Source organism: Mastomys coucha, unplaced genomic scaffold (genome assembly GCF_008632895.1).
Source record: "Mastomys coucha isolate ucsf_1 unplaced genomic scaffold, UCSF_Mcou_1 pScaffold22, whole genome shotgun sequence".
NCBI classification, from domain to species: Eukaryota; Metazoa; Chordata; class Mammalia; order Rodentia; family Muridae; genus Mastomys; species Mastomys coucha.
In genome coordinates, this window is record NW_022196905.1 from 140,343,148 (window position 1) to 140,352,080 (window position 8,933).

Genomic DNA, 8,933 nt, shown 5'->3' on the forward strand with positions numbered 1-8,933 from the left:
GGTGTGTGGGTCCTCCATCGTTATGGCTCACGTGAGCTGTATTACACCCTGGAAGGGACACATACACCTCTTAGTGTCCTTTAAACATCTGCTGGCACCTCACATGCCCAGGATGAGGACTGAGTGAGCTATTTAATGGTGATGACTCCTGTCTTTGTCCTCTGGAAGGTTCCCTATACTTAGTGAACAATAAGGCTACCTGCAACACATTCCCTACAGATGAAATGTGTAAAATTTCCATGGGCTCAGCCTTATCATTTGTTGATTACTCATAGAAAGAGAGGAAGCCTGGAAATTCTTTATGATAACCACCTGTTTAAACAGTGTGTATGCACAACTTGGGGCTCAGGGATGGTGAGAATGGTGAACACCATTACAGTTAAGCTGACTTTATCCTCCTCTGCATCGTTTTGATGCCCAGTCTGACAGAGAAGAAGCCCAGAAAGTTAAGACCTCTGTCCATGAGCCTTGATATGACTCACCTAGAATCTGTGTCCCTAACTGTTAGGGACACTGCTGAGCTCAGTACTGCCAGGTCACAATCACATAGTTTATATTATTTACCACTGTTGGTATTTGCACAATTTCTGGTACACAAGCTGCTTGCTTTCCCTGCTTCCAGGGTGGCCTGCAAGGGTCCCATTTCCATGATTTACCTGTTTGGCTCAGAGATGTAGTCCACAGGTAGACATGAGCAGGTATTTTTTATTAGATATTTTCTTTATTTACATGTCATACGATATCTCCTTTCCCAGTTTCCCCTCCAAAAAAAATAAAAAAAACAACAAAAACAAATCCCTGTTCCCTCCCTCCTCCCCCTGCTCACCACCCCAACCCCTCCTACTTACTGATCCTGCATTCCCCTACACTGAAGCATAGAACCTTCACAGGGCCAAGGACATCTCCTCCCATTAATGACCATCTTGGCCATCCTCTACTATACATATGCTGCTTGAGTCATTAGTCCCACCATGTGTACTCTTTGGTTGGTGCTTTAGTTCCTCGGAGCTCTGAGGGTACTAGTTAGTTCATATTGTTGTTCATCTTAAGGGGCTGCAAACCCTTCAGCTCCTTGGGTCCTTTCACTAGCTCCTTCATTGGGGACCCTGTACTCGGTCCAATGGATGGCTGTGAGCCTCTACTTCTATATTAATTGGTTACTGTCAGAGCCTCTCAGGAGACAGCTATATCAGACTGGATTGTCCTTCCTTCAGTCTCTGAACCATAGTTAGTCTCTGCAACTCCTTCCATGGGTATTTTGTTCCCCCTTTTAAGAAAGAATGAAGTATCCACATTTTGCAGGAAAAGAATGATATTTAAAATTAGTAAATAATTCATTTTTATTAATATCCAAACATAAATGAAAACCCAACAATGATAACAATAATATAAAAAAAATAATCCACCAAAACAAAGAGTTATTTTCTCTAAAGCAAGGAGAACAGGGCCATTTTCTCTCCAGTGACTTTCTAAGGTGGGACCAGCCATGAAGCACAAGCCTCATGAGTTGCAGGGGAGTCGAAGGGTGGCAGGAACAGGATCCTCTCAGCCTCTGAGTGACAGCACTGGATCTGCAACCCTCCCTGCCCCTTCCCTGAGAGTGGAGAGCCTGCTTCCAGGGAGTGCTTTAACCCAGGGACTCACCCATCTGCGACCCAGATTTACAAGAGGAGAGTTGATTTCCCAGAAGTACTGACACAGGTTTGTAGACTCATGGGAGGAACAAGCTCTAGTCAGAGACAGCAAGAACATCTAACACCAGAGATCAACAGATGGCATAAGGCAAACGCAAGATGACTTGGCTTCATCAGAACCTAGTACTCCCACCACAGCAAGTCCTGGATATCCCAAAACACAGGAAAGGCAAGATTTGGTTCTAAAATCATATCTCACAATGGTGCTAGAGGAATTTAAGAAGGACATGAATAACTCCCTTAAAGAAATACCGGAGAACACAGGTAAAGAGGTACAAGCCTTTAAAGAGGAAACAAAAAAAAATCCCATAAAGAATTACAGGAGATCACAAGTAAACAAGTAGAAGTCGATAAAGAGGAAATAAAAAAAATCCCTTAAGGAATTACAAGAAACACAAACAAAGAAGTGAAGGAATTGAGTAAAACCATCAAGAACCTAAAAATGGAAGTAGAAACAATAAAGAAATCACAAAGAGGAAAAAACTCTGGAGTTAGAAATCTTAGGAAAGAAGTCAGGAAACATAGATGCAAGCATCACCAACAGAATACAAGAGATAGAAGAGAGAATCTGAGGAGCAGAAGATACCATAGAAAACAATGACACAACAGTCAAAGAAAATACAAAATGCAAAAAGATCCTAAATCAAAACATCCTGGCAATCCAGGACACAAAGAGAAGACCAAACCTAAGGATAATAGGTATAGAAGAAAGTGAAGACCTCCAACTTAAAGGGCCAGTAAATATCTTCAACAAAATTATAGAAGAAAACTTCTCTAACATAAAGGAAGATGCCCATGAACATACAAGAAGACTATAGAACATCAAATAGACTGTACCAGAAAAGAAATTCCTCCCGCCACATAATAGTCAAAACAACAAATGCACAAAACAAAGAAAGAATACTAAAAGCAGTAAGGGAAAAAAGTCAAGTAATATATAAATACAGGCCTATCAGAATTATGGCAGACATCTCACCAGAGTCTATGAAAGCTAGAAGATCCTGAGCAGATGTCATACAGACCCAAAGAGAACACAAATGTCAGCCCAGACTACTATACCCATCAAAACTCTCAATCACCATAGATGGAGAAACCAAACTATTCCATAACAAAACCAAATTCACACAATGTATTTCCACAAGTCCAGCCCTTCAAAGGGTAATAAATGGAAAACTCCAACACAAGAAGGGGAACTACATCCCTGAAAAAGCAAAAATGTAATCTTCCAACAAAACTAAAAGAAGATAGCCACATGAACGTAATTACAACTCTAACAACAAAAATAGCAGGAAGCAACAATTACTTCTCCTTAATATCTATTAATATCAATGGACTCAATTCCCCAGTAAAAAGACATAGACTATCTTATTGGGTATGTAAACAGGACCCAACATTTTGTTGCATACAGGAAACCCACCTCAGTGACAAAGACAGACACTACCTCAGAATAAAAGGCTGGAAAACAATTCTCCAAGCCAATGGTCCCAAGAAAAAAGCTGGAGTAGTCATTCTAATACCAAATAAAATCGACTTTCACCCTAAAGTGTTCAAAAAGGATAAGGAGGGACACATCAAAGGTATGATCTACCAAGATGACTTCTCAATTCTGAAAATCTATGCTCCAAATCAAAGGGCATCTACATTCATACAAGAAAATTTACTAAAGCTCAAAGCACACATTACACAGCACACAATAGTAGTGGGAGATTTCAACACCCCATTTTTTGCAATGGACAGATCATGGAAACAGAAACTAAACCAGGGCACATTGAGATTAACAAAAGTTATGAAACAGATGGCTTTAACAGATATCTATAGAAATTTTTATCCTAAAACAAAAGAATGACCTTCTCAGCACCTCATGTTCCCTTCTCCAAAATTGACCATATAATTGGTCACAAATCAGGCCTCAACAGATACAAGAAGATTGAAATAATTCCTTGAATCCTATCAGAACACCAAGGACGAAGGCTTCTCCACAATAACAACATAAACAATAGAACGCCCACATACACGTGGAAGCTTAACAATACTCAATGATAACTTGGTCAAGGAAGAAATAAAGAAAAATTAAAGACGTTATACAGTTTAATGAAAATGAAGCCACACATACCCAAACTAATGGGACACAATGAAAGCAGTCCTATGAGGAAAACTCATGGCTTTAAGTGCCTACAAAAAGAAACTGGAAAGAGCATACACCAGCAATTTGACAGCACACCTGAAAGCACTAGAACGAAAAGAAACAAATTTACCCAAGAGAAATTAAAAGCAAGAAATAATTAAACTCAGGATGAAACAACCAAATAAAAACAAAAAGAACTATACAAAGAATCAACCAAACCAGGAGCTGGTTTTTTGAGAAAGTCAACAAAATAGATAAACCATTAGCCAGACTAACTAGAGGGCACAGAGATAGTTTCCTAATTAACAAGATCAGAAATGAAAAGGGAGACATAACAACAGACACTGAGGAAATTCAAAAAATCATGACAGCCTACTACAAAAACCTATACTCAACAAAACTGGAAAACCTGGATGAAATGAACAATTTTCTAGACAGATAACAGGTACCAAAGTTAAATCAAGATCAGATCAATGATTTGAACAGTCCCATAAATGCTCATGAAATAGAAACAGTCATTAATAGTCCCCCCAACCAAAAAAAAAGCCCAGGACCAGATGGTTTTAGTGCAGAGTTTTATCAAACCTTCAAAGAAGACCTAATTCCAATACTCCTCAAACTATTCCACAAAATAGAAACTGAAGGTACTCTACCCAGTTCTTTCTATGAAGCCACAATTACTCTTATACCTAAATCACACAAAGACCCAATGAAGGAAGAAAACTTCAGACCAATTTCCCTTATGAATATTGATGCAAAAATACTCAATAAAATTCTTGCAAACTGAATCCAAGAACACATCAAAATGATCTTCCACCATGATCAAGTAGGCTTCATCCCAGGGATGCAGAGATGGTTCAATATATGGAAATTCATCAACATAATTCACTATATAAACAAACTGAAAGAAAAAAAACCATATGATCATCCCATTAGGTGCTAAGAAAGCACTTGACAAAATCTAACATCCCTTCATGATCAAAGTCTTGGAAAGATCAGGGATTCAAGGCCCATACTTAAACATATTAAAAGCAATATACAGAAAGCCAGTAACCAACAGCAAAGTAAATGGAGAGAAACTTGAAGCAATCCCACTAAAATCAGGGACTAGACAAGGCTGCCCACTCTCTCCCTACCTACTCAATATTGTACTTGAAGTCCTAGCCAGAGCAATTAGACAACAAAAGGAGATCAAAGGGATACGAATTGGAAAGGAAGAAGTCAAATTATTACTATTTGCTGATGATATGATAGTATACTTAAGTGACCCCAAAAATTCCACCAGAGAGCTCCTAAGCCTGATGAACAACTTCAGCAAAGTAGTTGGATATAAAATTAACTCAAGCAAATCAGAGGCCTTCCTATACACAAAGAATAAACAGGTTGAGAAAGAAATTAGGGAAACAACACCCTTCACAATAGTTACAAATAATATAAAATGCCTTGGTATAAGTCTAACTAAGCAAGTAAAAGATATGTTTGACAAGAACCTCAAGTCTCTGAAGAAGGAAATTGAAGAAGATCTCAGAAGATGGAAAGATCTCCCATGCTCGTAGATGGGCAGGATTAATATAGTAAAAATGGCCATCTTACCGAAGGATTCAATGCAATCCCCATCAAAATTCCAACTCAATTCTTCACAAACTTAGTAAGAGCAATTCACAAATTCATCGGGAACAAAAAAAAATAAAAAAACAGGATAGGCAAAACTATTCTCTACAATAAAGGAACTTCTGGTGGAATCACAATCCCAGACCTTAAGCTGTACTACAGAGAAATTGTGATAAAAACTGCATGGTGTAGGTACAGTGACAGGCAGGTAGATCAATGGAACAAAATTGAAGACTCAGAAATGAACCCACACACCTATGGTCACTTGATCTTTGACAAAGGAGCTAAAACCATCCAGTGGAAAAAAGACAGCATTTTCAACAGATGGTACTGGCTCAATTGGCGGTTAACATTTAGAAAAGCCTGTAGCAAATTGATCCATTCCTATCTCATTGTACAAAGCTCAAGTCCAAGTGGATCAGGGACCTCCACATCAAAGCAGATACATTGAAACTAATAGAAGAGAAAGTGGGGAAGAACCTGGAGCAAATAGGCACAGGAGAAAATTTCCTGAAGATGACACAAATACCTTATGTGGTAAGATCAAGAATTGACAAATGGGACCTCACAAAGTTGCAAAGCTTCTGTAAGGCAAAAGACACTGTCAAAAGGACAAAACAGCAACCAACAAATTGGGAAAGGATCTTTACCAATCCTATATCTGATAGAGGGTTAATATCCAATATATACAAAGAACTCAAGAAGTTAGACTCCAGAGAAACAAACAACTCTATTAAAAATGGGGTACAGAACTAAACAAAGAATTCTCAACTGATGAATATGGAATGGCTGAGAAGCACCTATAGAAATGTTCAACATCCTTTGTCATCAGGGAAATGCATATCAAAACAACTCTGAGATTCCACCTCACACCAGTCAGATTGGCTAGGATAAAAAACTCAGGTGACAGCAAATGCTGGAAAGGTTGTTGAAAAAGAATAACATTCCTTCATTGCTGGTGGGATTGCAAGCTGGTACAACTTCTCTGGAAATCAGTTTGGCGGTTCCTCCAGAAATTGGACATAGGTCTACCGGAGGACCCAGCTATACCACTACTGGGCATATACCCAGGAGATGCTCCAACATGTAATAAGGACACATGCTCCACCATGTTCATAGCATCCTTATTTATATTAGCCAGAAACTGGAAACAACCCAGATGTCACTCAACAGAAGAATTGATAAAGAAATTGTGGTATATCTACATAATACAGTACTACTCAGATGTTAAAAAACAATGAATTTATGAAATTATTAGGGAAATGGATGGATCTGGAGATATCATCCTGAGTGAGGTAACCCAATCACAAAAGAACACACATGGTATGCACTCTCTGATAAATGGTTATTAGCCCAGAAGTTTGGAATACAGGAAGAACATCTGACAAACCACAAGAAACTCAAGAAGGAAGACCAAAAGGTGGACATTTAAATCCTTCTTAAAAGTGGGAACAAAATACCCACAGAAGTAGTTGCATAGCCTAACTATGGAGCAGAGACTGAAGGAAAGATATCTCCTGAGAGGCTCTGACAGTACTGACTAATACAGATGCAGAGGCTCACAGCCATCCACTGAACTGAGTACAGGGTCCCCCAAAGAAGGAGTTAGAGAAAGGACCAAAGGAGCTGAAGTGTTTGCAGCCCCTTAGGACGAACAACAATATGAACTAACTAGTACCCTCAGAGTTCCCAGGGACTCAACCACCAACCAAGGACTATACATGGTGGAATTGATTGTTCTGGCAGCATGTGTATAGTAGATTATTGCAAAGTCGATCATCAATGGGAGGAGAGGCCCTTGGCCCTGTGAAGATTCTGTGCCCCAGTATAGGAGAATACCAGGGCCAATAAGTGGGAGAGGGTGGGTTGTCAAGCATGGGGAGGGGGGAGCCAACAGAGGTTTGTTCTTATTGTTTTTGTATGTTTGTTTGTTTGTTTTTGGAGAGGAAACTGGAAAAGGAGGAATCATATGACATGTAAATAAGGAAAATATCTAATAAAAAATAAAAATAAAAGAAAGAACAGCTGAGGTGGGGAACCACAGCTGGGTGGATAATTCAGCAGATAATTATCCTAAATATATGTCAACTTCAAGCATAGGGAAAACCAAATCTGGTGCACCTAATTGCACAATGACAGATAGAAATACCTGCCTGGCAGTTGAAACATCTGCAGCCACATCTACAACAGCCTCATTTGCAGCAACATCTGCAGTCACAACTGCAGGTGACTGTCTCAGCTGATATAGGCAGAGCTTGATCTAAATTCAGAAGCTGCACTGGTCCAGCTTCTGGCACAAAAGATTCCAGAACTGCTGGTTCCAAGAGATTAGTGTCCTCTTTGGGTTGCAGGTCTCCCTATGGCTCTGCCACGGAAGCTGGCCTCAGAGACAGAGTCTCTTGCATCCTGGAGACATCTTGCACTAGGGGCTCTGCAGTTGCTGCACAATCTAAGGGCAAAAGGAGATGGGCTTTAAATGGAGGCAGCTTAGAAGCTTCCAGGATGGGATGAGCTTCCCAAGATGGCCTTGATGGTCAAACAAGGCTTTTTCATGCCAGAGAATCTCCAGTCTTCTCCTCACAGTGGGACATCTTATCTGCTGTCCAGCCCTGCTTTCAGGCCAAAGCTCTGGGGAATTCCATGGTAGAACCCATCACCAAAACCCTGTCCTACCTTGCCAGACAACCCACCCCAGGACTTCTTAACTTTCTCAAGATTTAGCATTTTGGCCTCCTGCTCCTCCAGCACCAAGAACAGCTCCCTGCCTGGGTATCTACATCTGAGGAAGGCACATTGAACCTCATGTAGTCCATGAGCTGCCTCACAATGGCCATGTCTGGGAACTCACAAAAATCTTGAGGGAACTTCTGAAGACAGCCGGACAGAAAACTGAATATGGTGCTTCAGGGAAGAGGAGGTTGGAGGGAAGTGGAGTTAGAGCATAGGTCTTGCTTCACCAGCATGGCCCTGAGCCTCATCAGACATGGCAATGGATGCCAGCCTGTGTGCTGATGGGCATAGTCATTAGAAGTGTGGGGCTGTGGGTATGTACAGAGGGCTCCAGACACTTTCTGTCCCTTGGAGGACAGATGGGGCTGGGATGTAGTGTGGATGGATTCTCTCAGGGCCCTTCAGCTTCCATCATGCCCTCTGCTCCTCAAAACCAAGGAGCCCTTTGGATACATCCATTTTTCTCTACCTGCAGGTGATATCTCAGGTACCATCCCTATAGTGGGATTCTCCAAAGCAGGGCACCTGGCAAGTGTTTAGTCCTCAGCACTAGCCCCTCGACCACACTGTACAGATAGATAGAGCCTTACCTCCCTCTTCCACACCCCACTCCACAGATGGGCCCTTATTTCCCTTTTTACCCGCCCCCACTCCACAGATGGGATCTTACCTCTCTCTGCCCCTCTACCCCATGCACACATGGGCTCTTACCTGTCTTTCACCTGAAACCCACTCACCTCATTGTTTGCTAGTCCTCCACAGAGCCTGGTTGG

The 8,933-nt window shown here is 40.9% G+C and overlaps 1 pseudogene; it reads right to left on the bottom strand.

Annotated features, from left to right (window-relative positions):
• Nucleotides 1-7,498: 7,498 nt before the first annotated feature.
• On the bottom strand, nt 7,499-8,654 carry LOC116070712 (annotated as a pseudogene).
• Nucleotides 8,655-8,933: the final 279 nt, after the last annotated feature.